This window comes from Hyperoodon ampullatus (genome assembly GCF_949752795.1).
Source record: "Hyperoodon ampullatus genome assembly, chromosome: 13".
Classification (NCBI taxonomy): Eukaryota; Metazoa; Chordata; class Mammalia; order Artiodactyla; family Ziphiidae; genus Hyperoodon; species Hyperoodon ampullatus.
Genome location: NC_136926.1, coordinates 33,420,826 through 33,438,417, shown reverse-complemented (window position 1 = coordinate 33,438,417; position 17,592 = coordinate 33,420,826). Strand labels below are relative to the sequence as shown.

The window sequence follows — 17,592 nt, the reverse complement described above, 5'->3', positions numbered from 1 at the left end:
GGTTCATGCCCCGGTCCGGGAAGATCCCATATGCCGCGGAGCAGCTGGGCCCGTGAGCCATGGCCGCTGAGCCTGAGTGTCCGGAGCCTGTGCTCCGCAACGGGAGAGGCCACAACGGTGAGAGGCCCGCATACCGCAAAAAAAAAAAAAGAAAAAGAAAAAAATATATAGAGCAGAGTTAGGAGGGTTAGGAGTGTGCCAGTTGGGAGTTGTTGCAATTTTAAATAAAGTGGCAAAGGGAGGCTTAACAGAGTTGAGGGAGTTAGAGATCTGGATTATGGGGGAGAATGTCACAGATGTGGGGAGCAGCCGATGCGAGGACCCCAGAGCCACAGCCTGTGTGCTCAGAACAGCACGGAATCTGGTTCAGCGGAAGCAGGGTGAGCAAGGGAGAGAGTGGGGAGGGTGGAGGCCAGAGATGTGACATCAGGAAGGGCACGGGCCTTGGCTTTTACTCGTGGGAGAGATCGGGGCGCTAGAGGGCTTTATGCAGAAGAGTAACATGCCTGTCCTGCGTTTCCAAGAGTCGGTCTGGCTGCTGCCCTGGGATGGCCTGGAGCACAGGGCAGGTGGCCAGGTTGGAACCTGGGAGACCAGGTGCAGGTGAGCAATCTGGTGGCCTGGACAAGAGCAGGGTTAGCAGAGGTGGTGAATAGAAGCCTGATTCTATGTATGTTTCAATGCTGGAGCCAAACAGTTTGCTGTCCAATTTCAATATTAGTTATGACAGAAAGGGAGGAGTCAAAGATAAGGTCATGTTTTTGACGTGAGCAATGGGAAGGATGGAATGGCCTTTGCCCGAGAGGGAGAAAGCAGTGGGCGGAAAAGGCTTAGAGAAGAAGATCAGGGACTCAAATCTGGGACACGCCACGTCTGAGATGCCGATCATGTACCAACTGGACTCGTGGAGCAGGCAGTTGAGACAGGAGTTTGGAGTCCATCAGCATATAAGTGATATTCAAAGCCATGACATTTGATGAGATTTCAAAGGAAGTAAATACAGCTGAAGAGGTCCGATGACAAGCCCTGGTGCACGCAGGTATTGAGAGTTGGGGAGACAACAAGGGATCCAATAAAAGGACTCTAAGAAGGAACAGCCAATGAGTAAGGAGGACAAGCAGAGAACGTGGTGTCCTGGGAGCGAGACGAAGAAAGTGTTAGCAAGAGCAAAGACATCTTCTCCAAAGAGGTCTCCTTCCAGCGGAGGCAGAAAAACGCCAGGAGACTCCAGAGGGCGCAGGGCACAGACTGGGACTGGGGTGGGGCAGTCGGGCGGTGACCTGGGAGTCTGGGCTTCTTGGTCCAACAGCCATAAACAGGGATGAGGGGCACAATTCCCCGCGGAATCGGAGTGAGCGGTGGCAGGGCTGGGGTTCTGGGGGGTCGGGCGGAGCGGCTCCTGGGGGTGAAGGAGGGGCAGAGCGGGAGGCCGGGCCCCTCCCAGCACAGGGACCACTCCTGAATGTGCTCTATATCCTCTTCCATCAGCTCTAACTCACTGTCTAGCTCGTGAGCCCTGCTCTCTGGCCGAAAGCACCCCAGGCAACACCGAGGACAAAGGAGTCTTCCAGCCCCAGCAGGAGCTCGCAGGGCTCACAACACTGTTTTGTGGGGTTGGGGAGAGAAGACCTACCCCCATTCAATGTCTTCCAGGCAAACTTCCAAAATTAAGTTACAGAGAGCAAAGAAGATTTGAGCCTATTTAAGTCCTTCCCACTGGAAAAAAAAAATCAAAGAAATTCTGTAGTTTTAACTTTTAAGAATTTTAGGCGCCAGTGAGTTTTACAGGGATCAGCTTCACGCTTTACTGAAATTCAGGAGCACAGCTGCCCACATTGCCACTGAAATAAGTAAATATCCTGTAACTCAGGTGAGGAAACTGACTCAGTGAGTAACTCTGCATGAGCTTCTCCCCTCAAGGGGGTGGGTGATGGTCACTTCAGCCCATCCTCCTCTGAAAACTGGCCCAAATGCCACACATCGGCTGCTAAATGCCACCATCATAGTCATCATTGTCATTTCTTTTAAAAATATTTTTTTGGGGACTTCCCTGGCGGTCCAGTGGGTAAGACTCTGCGCTTCCACTGCAGGGAGCATGGGTTCGATCCCTGGTTGGGGAACTAAGTTCCCGCATGCCACGTGGTGCAGCCAAAAAAATAAAAAATAATTTTTTTTTTTTTAGTAAAGGAACAACTATGGCATCACAGCTATCACCAGTTTAAAAGCAAGCACAGTGGGAAGTAGCTCATTTAACTAATGACAGCCCATGTGCTGCGCAGCCTGAACAACGGCCTGTCCCTGTCATTTCAGGAAAATCAGAGCATCTAACAGGAAGGTCTCTGATTCTCCACTGTGCACTGTGGTTCTTAGCCTGGAACTGTCAAGGTAGAGAACACCGGAGCACCGGAGGACCAGTAAGGAAGACAGAGGCCCCCAGACAGGAAGTCGGCAATAAAGGTGCAGCCGACACAGTCAACTAGGAGAAGTACCGAGGAGCCCCGATCCCCACCCTGCTCTAGGTGGGCAGGTGAGCTGAGCCCTCGCTGCCACAGCAGAGTGGCTGATCCTCCCAGCGCGGGGTGGTGGGAACACTGCAGTCCTTTCAAAACCGACAGACCCACAAGGGATCCAAGTTCCACCTCTCGCTAGCCAAGTGACCTTGAGCGCGATGCTTATACAGCCTGACCTTCGAAGTCCTCAGCACAGAATGGAGGTGATGGTGCCAAGCTCTCCCAAGTGCAGGGTTTCCTAACCGTGAGCTGTGATGTATGAAGGTGCCTGATGCAGAGCAGGCGTCACAAGCAGGGATCATGGGTGATGATATTATCAGGTGAAGAAGAAGAAGAAAAAAGCAATCTTTGGAGGTGACAGTGGTGTTAGGTAGGGAACCCGACAGTTCATCAGGAGACCGTGGTCTGGGGCTCTAGTCCATCAAACTCCAGTGTCTGTTCAGGCAGCTGAGAGCAAACCCACCTGAGCTGCACTAGGAGATCTGGGCTCAGCGGCAGGTGGTCCAGGGAAGGGAGGCAGGCTCCCATCTGGCCTCAGAGCCCCATCGCCTCACCTGGATGTGTGGAAGCCTCCCACCTGGACCCGTGCAGTCTGGAGACAGGGTGTCAAACCTCTCACCCCTTACTGGGTACTGGAATACCTACTTGCATATTTACCAAGTAAAGCTGAGCTAACCGATTTGCCAGGGTTTTCTGCCCGGTGTTAGAGCTGCACGTGGCCAAAAGCAGCTGCAGTGGATCGTGTGACACGATCATCCATTTGGGGCAGATACACTGGGATGAATCAATCTCTTCTAACTCTCAGACTCTTTGAGGAACAAACACAAATGTATGCAAACAGCAAACGCAGAAAAGCCTCACCAACATTTCTGCAGCTGAAAAATGGCTGAAATTTATTTTTATTATGAAAACATTATTTTAGGGATAAAATATTTTGTCACTGAGGAGAAAACATTCTTAAAATTCCATGCAATCCCTGTTCCCTCTCAGTTTAATTTCTGCAGATGCCTATTGCTTATCTGATTGGCCCTATTAGCTATTCCATAGAGCCTGGTTTCCCTGTGCTAGAAAAACAAAATGGAATTTTGAAGAACGATTTGCAAACCAACCCAGAACAGACAGCATCGTCATATGTGTTGGTGGACCCTGACGGTCGGCGGCTGAGGGAACGAGGGCTTGGCTTCCCCACCCCAAGGACGGCTCCTCTGTTCTCTGCACTCCTGCCTGTGCCTGTCCGCTACAGCCTCAGCCTCACCCCCTACATCTCTCCTGCATCTGCATCCCACTCACACGGTCGGTCCCACAGTGACTAGGACACGCCCAAAGCACATAGGGCGGTGTCAGCATCACTGGTGACTACGTCAATGGCTACTTCTCCCACAAGTGCAAGAATTACCCCCAATTAGTCCCTAACCTACAGCCCCTCAAACAGAACCTTGGAATCTCAACTTGACTTTGGATACACATAATTCTTACCCTTAAAATGTGGGTCTTGGGTTGAAATTCTGAATAGATTATCACTAGCTAAATCACATCATTTATGAAACTGTTTGCTCCTACGGAGCTATCTATCCAAAAAACAGTGTCCAAAGCCTTGTAAGTGTAAAACCCTGATCCCCCCCCAAGTGAAGAATGCTCCCACAGGAGTTGAGAGACTTCAGTGCAAAGCCCGAATTCTCTGAGCATCTAACAGTATCAGTGACATCCCCAAGTGTGTCCCCAGAGGGCAGAGAAATGGCTCTGACTGCAGACCTTCATCCTGAGATCCGGAGGCTGAGGACCACTGCTAAGGGCGAGTGGCGTGGCGGTGACTGTACCGCTTTTCATCCGAGCCTGAGCTGCCTTCCTCTGGGGTCCAGACCCTGCAAGCACAGGCAGCGAGACTCAGCCAGTCCCGACCCCCTGGAGGGAACAGTGGGCCACTCCGAGGACCCTAAATCCTGGCTCCTGACCCCTGGCGCCCTCCCCTTTCTTCTGGGGCAGGAGGACAGACTGTCCCCACGGGGCCGCTGTGCCACGTCTCAGTGGAGGAGCCCTGCCAGGAGGAGAGGGCTCCCACCCTCCTCCCACAGCGGGGGCAGGGCTGGGGGACAGACACGGAGACAGACCTGGAGAGCGGGTGGGGGAACGGGAGAAAGACTGGCAATGCTGCTTCAGACCCTGGGTTCAGCCGTGCGTGTCACCTGGTCTACACCCGCGTCGGTGAGCCAATCACTCCTGCCCCTTTTCACCTGTGCTAGGTTGGTCCTGGAGTCCTCAGGACTGCAGCAGAACCTTGACAAACACTCCTTAAGGAATTCCTTCAAGATCAGAAATTCCACCCAAAAGGCATGCCGTGCGGGGCCCTGCGTGACTTAGAGACAAGGCTAGAGAACTGGGCCTAACAGAGCCACTGACAGTTATGGTCGGTACCAGAGGCCCTGGCGCTCCCGCCACTCTGGACGGTACTGACCAGGCCTCTGTCTTGGTCCCCAGAGGCCGACACTGGCCTTTCTCAGGTGTCCTCTGCCTGCGCAGCTGCAGCCTGGGCTCTGCTGTCCTCCCATGGTAGCCACTGGACTCCTGCTTAGGGCAACTGCCAGACTCACATTTGCACAGGTGTAAACCCACGTGCGTTCACGGCCACCTCGGGGTGCTGGGGAGAGGCCGGCCCAGCGCGGTGGACAGCCTCCTCTTCCCTCCCCACTCACCTGCACCCCGCACCTCTGAATCCAGCCCGCTTCTTCCACCCCTCCCCCTTTCTCGATGCCACTCTGACTCCCAAGCTAATCTAAAGCCGGCTTTCACCTTCCTTAGTCTCTCTTTGTATTTTATTGTTGATGAAACATCATATTCTTCCTAGTAGACACATCTTCACAGAGAAGGTGTGAGGAACACAACTCGAACACAACACAATCCTCACACCGAAGCTCACTTGGAGGCCTCTCACACTCAACACTCACAGAGTGGGTGGTCATCTCAGCCCGTTTGTCAGTTTCATCTCCCATCCCTGCTCATCTGATTTATTACCTGCTTGTAATAAGATGTCTGATATGTATCAGGGAGAGATAAAACACTATTTCAAACCCCAGAAACTCTGCACTACTCTCAATGTACACTTCACTTATTCTAAACTTTACTGAGATTTTGAGACTTTTGCCTCATTTCTGTTTCTCGTGTCAGTATTCTGACCACTGGCTGTATAATAAATATTTTTAAAGAAATAAATAACCACGGGTCTAAAAACATTAGTTTCTATTGTGTTTTTTTTCTCATGTGTCCCTCGGTCTGCTTCTCCCTTTCAGCCACTTGCCTTGAGCTTCAGCAAATTCAATGCCACTCCCAGAAGCCTAAACTTTAATAGAATTCTACAAATCAGTCAAAATGGAAAAGAAATGACATGTGTTTAACAAGTAGTGACTGAAGGTCTCTCAGCCTTTTCAAAGTGGACAGGACACCTAACTGACGAGGAGTTTAAATGTCAACAAAGATGGGCTGGTCCCGCAGCCCTGGAGCGTGACCGTTAAATCACTGAACAGAAGACACGGTCCCTCAGTCTGGTGAGGCAACACCTGGTTCTGAGGATGCCCACAGGCCAGAAAACATGTTCAAGGGTACAATCAGGTCAGGTTAAATATTTAGACCATTTCACTGATTTTGTTAGTGTTTAACCAGTCTCTCTCCTCTCGTCTGAATTAGATTTTGGCTTCCAAAAGGGATAAAAATCTCTTCAATGTTCTAAGCTTCTGATATTTGCTAGTAATGTTAAAGAGATGGCAGAAACCTGACCTTCAGATACAAGCTGACATGGCAGATGCAAGGATCAGGTATGGAGGATCCCAAATCCAATGCAGGCTTGTTCACATCTTGGGACAGCTCACTGGCCCTCACGCCCTGGAGAGGGCTCTGCAGGTGGATGTGCGCTGGCCACCAACTCTGTGTGTCACCAAATGCCCTAGGGCTGCACCGTCCACTGCTACAGCCATTCCCCACATGTGGCTATTTTCATTTGAATTAATTAAACTTAACTATAATTGGGTGAACTAGGAGTTCGGGGTTAGCAGATGCAAACTATTACATATAGAGTGGATAAGCAACAAGGTCCTACTGTACAGCACAGGGAACTATATTCAATGTCCTGAGATAAACCATAATGGAAAACAATATTTACATATATATATATTTATATATGATTACTGCACAGAGCCTACTGGTAATAAATACACATAGAACTTACCACCCGGACAAGTGGGCAATGTGGGCTTGAAGAGGGACACTGAGCCCTATTGCCATGAGATGGCAGGAGTGGCGGGGTCGGGGGAGGTTTCAGCCACGCTATCCACAGCCCTAAGCAAAGGGGAACCTCTATGACCTTAGTCTTGAATAAATATAGTTTCTGGGGCTTCCCTGGTGGCACAGTGGTTGAGAGTCTGCCTGCCGATGCAGGGGACATGGGTTCGTGCCCCGGTCCGGGAGGATCCCACATGCCGCAGAGCAGCTGGGCCCGTGAGCCATGGCCGCTGAGCCTGCGCGTCCAGAGCCTGTGCTCCGCAACGGGAGAGACCACAACGGTGAGAGGCCCACGTATCGCAAAAAAAGAAAAAAAAAGTATATATATATAGTTTCTGGAGGCAATGGAAACGGAAACAATACAATGAGCTTCAGCAGAAGGGAATCACTGGTCCAGCACAGACCATGAACTATGAGGAATGACCAGAGAAAAACACATCTCTGAGCTCTCACTGAAAACACTCAGCCTCAGGGCAGCTAGAGAGCCTCAGAGTGTCAGGCAGGAAGGTGCCGGGCGGGAATGCCCGCAGAGTGGACAGCACCCCTGCAGGGGGAGCCGCCCCAGAAGCCAGCAAAGGAGGGGTGAAGGAGGCGCCAGAGCAGAGGTCAGGCTGCAAGTGTCCTGAGGGCAGCACAAAGCACCGCGGTGCAAATTGCTTGTTCCTTCCAGAATCCTGGATGCAAATGGGAAATAATCAGTGTGCAGCCCAGCAAAGGACAAGGTCAGTCTGCGGCTTGGGGTTGTGTATTTACTGAGATAGGCCATCTTAATATACTGATGGGGGGACATCGTGGGGTCAGGCTGTCAGAGGAATTTGCCTCGGTGGCTAGGAAGCAGAGATGAACCCAGGTTTCTGGAAGGAGAAGCTTAAGCCAAGTGAAGTGGGACACCCCCAAAAGCAATGTGGACCCTCCATGCTGCTGCCAGTTTTTGACATTAAATTTGCATTTATTTTAAGAGAAGGAGGTTATTATTACTAGAAAATCACTAGCAACTGTTACCGTTCAGAATCCCAGACATTTGTTATCCATTATGTATCCATTACCATCCATAGCCCCACTGTTTGTCATGTGCTATTATCATAATGGCCCCATAATGGGCTCTGCTTCTCTGACACCATTGTAACTGCCAGGACTCACTGTGTCAATATTCCAAGGGAGAAAACATCATACACAATGAAATAATGCATGATTTTAGTTATTCAAATATTATATCATTCTTAGCCATGCTTATAGCTACCATGTTGCCTATTAAAAGTCTATTAGTAATACAGACGCACCAATTAAAATCCAGTGTTCCATGTGGTATTATAAATAGTTTCTCTTTTATGGGGGATTACATAGAGGATACCTAGTTAATGCCAAGGGTTAATGCACATTTGTTTTGATAAGGAATAAGGAATAAGGAATCCTTAATAATAGCAATTTACTTCCAGTAAACAACCTATCAGTACATTTTTATTTATAATCCTCATTCATTCATTCAGCAAGTGTTTATTTGGTGCCGATGAAATGCCAGGGACTGTTCTATAGGCACAAGGATGTCAAGAGTACTTGGGTGGGACTTCCCTGGTGATCCAGTGGTAAAGAATCCGCCTTCCAATGCAGGGGATGCGGGTTCAATCCCCGGTTGGGGCACTAAGATCCCATATGCCGTGGGGCAGCTAAGCCTGCACACCACAACTACTGAGCCCGCGCACCGCAAACTACAGAGCCCACGCGCCTTGGAGCCTGCTCGCCATAACTACAGAGAGAAAACCCGCATGCCACAACTAGAGAGAAGACCTCGTGCCACGACAAAAGACCCCACATGCCTCAGCGAAGATCTTGCGTGCTGCAACTAAGACCCAACACAGCCAAATAAATAAATAAACAAGCAAATATTAAAAAAAAGAGTACTTGGGAAATCAAGAGAGAAAAGTGCTTCCTCCGTGAGCTTACATTCTAGTGGCAAAACATGATAAAGAAATAAACACACGAATGTGTAATCTAATGTCAGATAACCGTAAATCCTATGATGCAGATTAAATTCATATAAGAGGAAAGTGAATGCTTTGATAGAGCCGGGATAATTCTCCCACGGAAACTCTGAGTGTGTGTTCAGACATGGACGGGAAGGGAGACCGGCCGTGGGGACAGGGGTGATTTTATTTTGCATTTCTTCTGTCTTCCCGGTGAACGAAAAGCAGGGTTCTGAGAGGAAGCAGGACTGTGAAGCAGCCTCCTTGGCTGACGGGGGGGCAGTGAACTGATGGGGGAGGAGGGGGTGGAGTCACAGAAATGGACTCGGGGTCCCTGGACACCTGCGGAGATGACTTTAAAGCCAAACCCCTCGGAATGGCTCTTTGTCTTCTCTGGCCGCAGGACTCAACCTGGCCTCATTCAGAAGTCTGTAAAAGGCAACGATTAGAGAATGGGCAAAAATCCCCTTCCCAGTGGAGAGAGGGCCTGCAGAAGGACAACAGAAGCGGGAGAAGAGGAAGCAAATGCCAGTGACACGGCACTTGTGGAAACGAGACGACAACGTCTGCTTCCCTGTAGGTTCTTGATGCAAAACCTCCAACTTTGGTATATTCACATAAAATTGAGCCCAATTCCACTTATTAGGAAAAAAAAATATCTACTGACTTCACAAAGCAAATCTTTGCTGTAAAAACCATGAAAATGGAATTCTTCTATTTCCCTGATTCTACTGTGCGCATCCCTCACGCACCCTTGTAGCACCGTTTCAATGATTATGAAATCCAGATGCACCGTCCATCCCTGTGGAAGGGCTCTGCCAGGTGCCAGGGGCAGAAGCCCGTCGTGAAACAGCTGTCATTGCCCACACGGGTTCTGAGTATGGCCGGTTCCCCAAGAAAGAAATGAACACCAGTACTCAGAGGCATGAGAGGGGGCAGCGCGTGACCACTGCTGTGAGGTAGAGAGTGGGGCATCACTTCCACTCCAAAGAGAACTGTTAATATTAAGCCCAAAGTCTCCAGCCAGATCCTTGCACTTTTCTAAACTGTACAGCTGTCTCTAAGGTGATAAAGGATGGGAGAAGACAGGTCGGGGAAGTGAGTTGACAGTGGAGTGTGAGGGACCTAGTCGGGCACACTAAGAGTTGATTCTTTTTACCTCAATGCACGTGCTCCAATCCACATTTTAAGTCCACTCTGGCATCTCTGTGCAGCATGGATTGACAGGGGCTTGGGGGTGCAGAGAGCCTAGCTGGAAGGGAAGTGTAGTGGCCCATGTGAGAGGTGATGCCGGCTTTCATCAGGGTGGTTGTCATGGAGATGAAGAGAGGTCAAGAGACGAGGGACACAGTACTGGGAGTTAGAATCAATAGAATATGGTGGCGGGCTGTATGTGGCTGTTCTGAGACGGGCAGATTTTAGGAACGGCTCCCAGGTGTCTGGATTGAGCAATCTGGTGGATAAGCTGCCCTTTACTAAGCTGCGGACGCTGAGGGAAGAAACAGGTCTGGGTCTGCGTGCTGTGGAGTTCAGCCAGGACATATTAACATGGAACATATAAGCGATATCAAGTTACGGTTAAATACATGACTGCAGCTCTGGGGAGGAGGCTCTTGTTCAAATGCAGATTCTGACTCAGCGGGTCTGGGGTGAGGCCTGTGCCTCCATTCCTGACCTGCTCCCAGGTGACGGGGAGCCTGGAGCTGCAGGGAACCCTCATCTGTGCTAAGTGTGGAAAAGCCACCCCAGTTCCACCCGGAAGGCGGGATACTGATATTTTCAGCAGCGCCTGTTCCCAGTTTGTGTCGGCCTGTGTCCCTGATCATCAACTGTTCTCGGGGGGCTGCCACCCTGGCCAGCCTGCACGTCTGGACCCCACCACAGTTCCCTGTTTGGTTCGACAGTCCTGAAACACAGATCCACCCTCTGAGTTTATGAGATCTACCCCCCTTCTTTTCTGTCAAAGGCCTCCTCGGAGCTGGCGGAAGAGCGCCACGTGAATGCAGCCTGGTCCCACTGTTTCCACAGCTGCATGCTGGTCCCGCCAAGGAAGCAAGGGCACAAACGCCCGGAGGGAGGCCCAGAGTAGGATGCACAGGGAATAAGCCTCTAAGAAGTAGTAGCAGGGAAAGAAGATCCGCCCCACCTGCTTGAGCTGCAGGCTCCTGCGCCCTGTTCCCCACAGCTGAGCCCCAATGGCTCCACAGCCATGCAGCTTCCTGTGATGCCTCTGCTCCCAGGTCCAAACACAGAGCTTGTATAGCCTGTCTGCCCAAGGGCCTTTCAATTAAAATAAATAAATAAATAAATGTGTGTGTATGCGTGCGTGTGTGTGTGCAAATACATACATGCATGCATGCACACACACCTTTTAAAACAGATTAAATCTGAAGACTCCTTTGTCTCTACATGATAGTAAATAAAGGCATTTGGTGTTTGGAAATGCAAATATCTCTAAGAGAAGAAAAACTGTTCTTCTTGAGAAGCCATCTGCCCCTCGGCATCTTTGCTCACAATGCTCGCTGCTTTGTAGTGAACTTGCACACACCTTACGGTTTGTGTCATGCACTCTACACTGAACTGTGATTTAACCCGTCTCCCAACTAGATTGTGAGGGCCTTGTCTCAGGGCCCCTGGCTCCTAGAATGGTCCCTTCTACCCTGGGATGCTCAGTAAATAAAAGCTGTTGATTGCATAGTAGACCTCGCCTCTTCTATGTGTTTTTAATGTGTATCTTAACTTTAACACCACTGCAACAGTCAGAATAATGGTTCTCAGCGATGTCCACATCCTAACCCCTAAAACCTGTGAAAACGCTCCCTTACATGGCAAGAGGGATTTTGCAGGTGTGATTAAGTGAAGGACTTTGAGATGGCAGAGACTATCCTGGGTTATCCTGTGGGCCCAAGATAATCACAACCGTCCCTATTCACGGGACACAGAAATGTCAGAGGGAGGTTTGAAGATGCTACCTGCTAAATGTGGAGAAAAGGACCAAGAGCCAAGGAACAGAGGCTGCTCCAGAAACTGGAAAAGGCCAGGAACAGGATCCCCCAGAGCTTCCAAAAGAAAGACAGCCTTGCTGAAACCTCCATTCTAGCCCAGTGACACAGGGCAATGTAATGTGCTACGCCTGTGTGATTTTAAGCCACTAAGTTTGTGGTAATTTGTTACAGTAGCAATGGGAAGATAATACAAGTCCATTTTGGGAATAAACTAACCTGAGTAAGAATCTACCCAGTGCCTCCTCATAGAAGCATCTCCTTTCCTGGAGTCTATCACCTGTCCTTATGTCACAAGAAATGACACAGATTTTGTAACAAGGGGGAAAATGCCTAATCACCATCTTGCCTAATCAGTTCATTCTGGGGTGTTTTCATTTAGTTATTTATATTTGAGAGATATTCTCCTGGTGGTAAAAATAGAGTGTGGGGCTTCCCTGGTGGCGCAGTGGTTGAGAGTCCGCCTGCCGATGCAGGGGACACGGGTTCGTGCCCCGGTCCGGGAAGATCCCACATGCCGCGGAGTGGCTGGGCCCGTGAGCCATGGCCGCTAAGCCTGCGCGTCCGGAGCCTGTGCTCCGCCACGGGAGAGGCCACAGCAGTGAGAGGCCCAAAATAGAGTGTGAAGCAGGATGTGAGAAAAAGAGATGATGCCCGGCATAATTAGCGAAGCATCAGTATCAGTGAGGGCATTTGTGATGTCAGAGCTGCAGCTGGTCAGAAACAGCACACTTCTGTTCAGGAGAACAGCAGAGACCAGGAGTGTCTCCTCCAAAGCTAAGACACATGCCAAAGACTCTCTCGTTCGCTCTGCAGACAGACAGCAAGTCCAGACCGCACCTTCCGACTGAGGTCTGGGAAACCAGTCTTCACTATCCGGCAGGCAAGCGGCCCCGTACTTTTTGAGTAAATACAAAGCTTTGAATGAAGTGATGGAGTATAGTGGATGGAGGGCCTTTTACTAACTTAGCCGAAAGTCCATGAACCCTTGAAACACAAACATAATCCAGTATCTATGTAGACAGGGGCGTGCATTTTGCAGCTGCACCATCTACAGCATTCCTCAGACACGCAAAGAAATGCATAACCCTAAAATAGGGGTTCAAAACAACCAGTGCTACCGCACATCACCTTTTATTTAAGAGTTTCCACACAAGACAGTGTTCTGCATAGAAACTGTGAAACGTGCTATTTCTATTCTTTGGAGCTCATGACTAAGCTAGTGTCTCTAGCCAAACAGTCACAGGTCAGGATATCAGCAGGTCCTGCAGGGCAGGCTGGTGAGACGGGCAGGGTGAGGTTACCCAGGGAGAGGGAGTGCTGGCAGCAGCTCCAGCGGTTCTTTACGCTGTTGGAAAGATTTCTGTTCTGGATACGCTGACTTTCATAAAAATGTTCAGTGTGAGTCTCTACTCACAGTTCTTGGAGAATACAACACCAGCGGCAGATAAGCTGACTCTGGGAAAGAATGTACATTATGGCAGGGAGGGGCTTGACTACACTCACTCTGAAAATCAGATGAATGGCTGGTAATCCACTGATACTAGGAGGCATGCATTTAAGTCTAGAAAGTGTTGATTCCGTGGCATCATCTCATCTACCTCCTTGACTGACTACATAAAACTTACCTAAAACTAGACTGAAAATTAAATATAGATCTGGTTTGGTTCACAAATCAAATATCCAGAAAAAAAAGGCATGGATATAAAACTGCTTATACTAAAGGTAACAACTCAATAAGTTCATCTCATCATCTAATCAGTATGGCGTATCTATTAAGACAGGTACTGGCAAATTACAGCCCAGAGGCTAAATAGGGCCCTAGCACCCATCTCTGTGCATGCCGGTGGCTAAAAATTGTTTTTACATTTTTAAATGGCTTGAGAAAAATCAAAAGAAGAACACTTCATGACATGTGGAATTATCTGGAATTCAAATTCCAGTGTCCATAAATAAAGTTTTCTAGGGACCCAGCCATGCTCACCTGCTTCCATAAAGTTTACGGCCACTTTTGTGCTAAACCACAGAGCCAGCGGCTGCGGCAGAGACACTTGGCCCCCAAGGCTGGGTTACTCTCTGGCCCTTTAACTGATGGAGATGCTGCCCTGCAGGTTAAGAGCTCCGGCTGAAGACCCGGGCCACCTGGTCCCTACCTGCTCTACCGCTTAGGAGCCACGCGACCTCGGGCAAGTTGCTGAAGCGCCTGCACTTGTTCCTCCATGAGACTCCCTTGTGGGGTGGCGTGTGGATGGGGAGAGGAAAAGGATGTGAAGCACGCACAGGGTAGCATGTGGCACCACACCCGGGTGAGCCGTCACAGATATTATTGCTGTTTGTTGTGACCATGATCGCACTAACGCAACTTTACCAGGTAGAGCCTTCTACCTGCTTCAACTTTTCTGGAAATCATGGTTGACACTAATTTATAGTTTCAACTACTCTGAAAATTATCTCTTCATTAATTGGTCATAATATTTTTGAAAGTTGTCCCAGTCTCCTTCCCAAATGAAGACAGTCATCAATCACTGTGGCACGTAATGGCCATTAATTAGAAGTTTAGCTCAAAGGACTGTCATTTTTAATGTTAGTATCTTGTTCTAGTCTCGTATTTCAAAATCATTTTCAAAAATGCGCCCGAGATGGAGATGCTGGTGAGTGAGAGGACGCACTCCACACTCTGCTCCCTCTTTGACAGATAATTACACCAGGACTTGTAGGGGTCAAGCAACTTCCTCAAAGTGCTGGCAACCCTCAATTAAAATGAACATTCACAGGTTTGTATTTGGACTTTTGCTTTGCATGAGTCCACCTGCAAGATTTTTTCAAACAAAAGCTTTGAACTTATTAATCTGACCTAAAATTCAAACTAGTTTCAAGTCACACACATAGACCACTTACTGTGACAATTTCTCTTGGTCATGATGCTCTTATTTCATTTAGAAATGCCACAAATACATCCAGTTAATGCATTAAATATGAAAAGACTTGCTGAAGAGACTCAATTTATTAATGATTCAGTAGAACTTCCTAAAACATCTATTTGGAATTCATTTATAATTCATTTCACAGCTTAGCTGCGGTTCCCACAGGGCAAATATTTATCAAATATTACTCTGTCTTAAGTCCTCCCTTTATGTTTATTTGTAGAAGAATACGTTTTTTTTCCAAATAAAGGCTAAACTTCCTAAAAGCATCCATCCGTCTATTGTAATTTAATGCGCAATTCCTGATAAGGTGACAGTAATGGGTTTTCAGATATAACAGAGTACACTGTGCAACCAAACAAAAGAACAGTTATTAAACATAATAGCTGGCCATAAACTGAACAAGACACACATTGAGTACATCATAAATATTTATTAGAGAGTAAACATGGTAATTAATAAACACAGTAATCAAAACAAGACGGAAGTAGCATCTTAAAACCCTGCCATTGTAAGAAAAACTTCACAGCTCACCTACCAATGAATGATACACAACCAAATTGATATTTTCAGTATGAAAATCAGAATATCTGGCCTGGCTAGCACCAGCGGAGTATAGAGTATCTTGAATAGGGCTGCTATCGTCCCTAACACTGACAATTATAGCCCCTAATGCCAATGGCTCATCAGAGCTGCAGAGTAAGGTCTAAAATGAGTTGAAACATCTAAGTGTAAACTAGTTGTGCAAACTTGGTCAAATTCAGTTCTCCGTGCCAACTGCAAAGAAGAAATAACACCTACCTGGAAGGGCTGTTGTGTAACTAGACTTATTGTGGTGATGCTTTCCCAACATATACAAATCTCCAATCATATGGTACACCTGAAACTGTCAATAATATACTGCTATACGTCAATTATATCTCAATAAAAAATAAACAAGAGAGTTGTTGTGATGATAAAGATGCGATATGTGACATACTCAACGAGCTCCCTGGAACAAAGCCCACATTCGGCACCCGGGTCTTCTTACTTTCCTATTACTGCGTCTGTGACTCCTGAGACTGATGTCACCACACCCACTACTGCTCCTGCTTCTACTAGTGCAACCACGAAGCAACAACCGCTGCACCCCCCTTCTCTTTAGTGGTCACATGTAATAATTCAGATTCTTTGGAGCTAAACACTTCAGGCCCAGTGAGATAACCATAATAAATAAAATAGACAATAACAAATGTTGGTAAGGATGTAGAGACACTGGAACCTTTGTATACCGCTGGTGAGAATGTAAAATGGTGCAGCCACTTTGGAGCACAACATTAAACAAAGAATTATCATAGGATGCAGCAATTCTACTCCTAGATATATACCTAAGAGAAGTGAAGACATATGACCACACAAACACACACACAAATATTCACAGCACCATTATTTAAAACAGCCAAAAAGCAGTGGTTAAGAATCCGCCTGCGGGCTTCCCTGGTGGCGCAGTGGTTGAGAGTCTGCCTGCCAATGCAGGGGACACGGGTTCGAGCCCTGGTCTGGGAAGATCCCACATGCCGTGGAGCAACTAGGCCCGTGCACCACAACTACTGAGCCTGCGCGTCTGGAGCCTGTGCTCCGCAACAAGAGAGGCCGCGATAGTGAGAGGCCCGCACACCGCGATGAAGAGTGGCCCCCGCTCGCCACAACTGGAGAAAGCCCACGCACAGAAACGAAGACCCAACACAGCCATAAATAAATGAATGAATGAATGAATAAATAAATAAATAAAATTAAAAAAAAAAAAAAAAAAAAAAGAATCCGCCTGCCATTGCAGGGGACACATGTTTGGGCCCTGGTCCCCTGCTCAACATGCCGTGGAGCAACTAAGCCCATGTGCCACAACTACTGAGCCTGCACTCTAGAGCCCATGAGCCACAACTACTGAGCCCGCATGCCTAGAGCCCGTGCTCCGCAACAAGAGAAACCAGCACACCGCAACAAAGAGTAGCCCCTGCTCGCCACAAGTAGAGAAAGCCCGTGCACAGCAACGAAGACCCAACGCAGCCATAAATAAATAAATAAATAAATAAATAAATTTTCAAAAGAGTAAACAAGAAAAAGCTACAAATAAGAATTTATGCAATATGCTTAAAATTAAATTTAAAATAAAACCTTAATAACAATGTATGTGGGAGAAAATACCTATAACATATTATTCCTGAATAGCGTTTAGCACAGTTTTCATTTGTCAGAAAAATAAAGGACATTGCCAATATCTGCTTTTGATAATCCATGGCCAAGGCAAATAAGCATCTCTATGTTTTACTAAAATGTACGTACTGATTATTCTCTATGAGATGAATTAGAAGTTGTTTTCAAATTAGGCATATAGCAAATAAGATTTCTTTTAAATTATATCAAACTGTATATCAAACTTAAATACATCTTTCTTAATAATTTCTATAAATATTCGTTGGCTTCAATCTTTTTATTAATATGAAAATAAACTGTGCTTGGGTGGAAAATAATTTTTGAACTGTCATATACTGTAGAAGATTTATTGAATTCCACAGATGCTTTCAGCTCTCTGTATAAAAAAATGAAAGGCTTTCACTTAAGGATAATTTAATTTTGAAGATGTGTATATTTTTCAAAAAACAGATGTCACAGCAAGGATGGTATAGAAATCTGTGAATCAAATTTTCACTTAAAAATCTAACCTTTGGGCTTCCCTGGTGGCGCAGTGGTGGAGAATCTGCCTGCTAATGCAGGGGACACGGGTTCGAGCCCTGGTCTGGGAGGATCCCACATGCCGCAGAGCAACTAGGCCCATGAGCCACGGCTACTGAGCCTGCGTGTCTGGAGCCTGTGCTCCACAACAGGAGAGGCCCGCGCACCGCGATGAAGAGCGGCCCCCGCTTGCCACAACTAGAGAAAGCCCTCG

General features: G+C 47.8%; 1 protein-coding gene across 1 annotated transcript in view; it reads right to left on the bottom strand.

Annotated features, from left to right (window-relative positions):
• Positions 1-17,592, bottom strand: part of L3MBTL4 (L3MBTL histone methyl-lysine binding protein 4) — a gene marked incomplete at both ends in the record, with an annotated part of 548,580 nt that overhangs the window by 451,013 nt on the left and 79,975 nt on the right.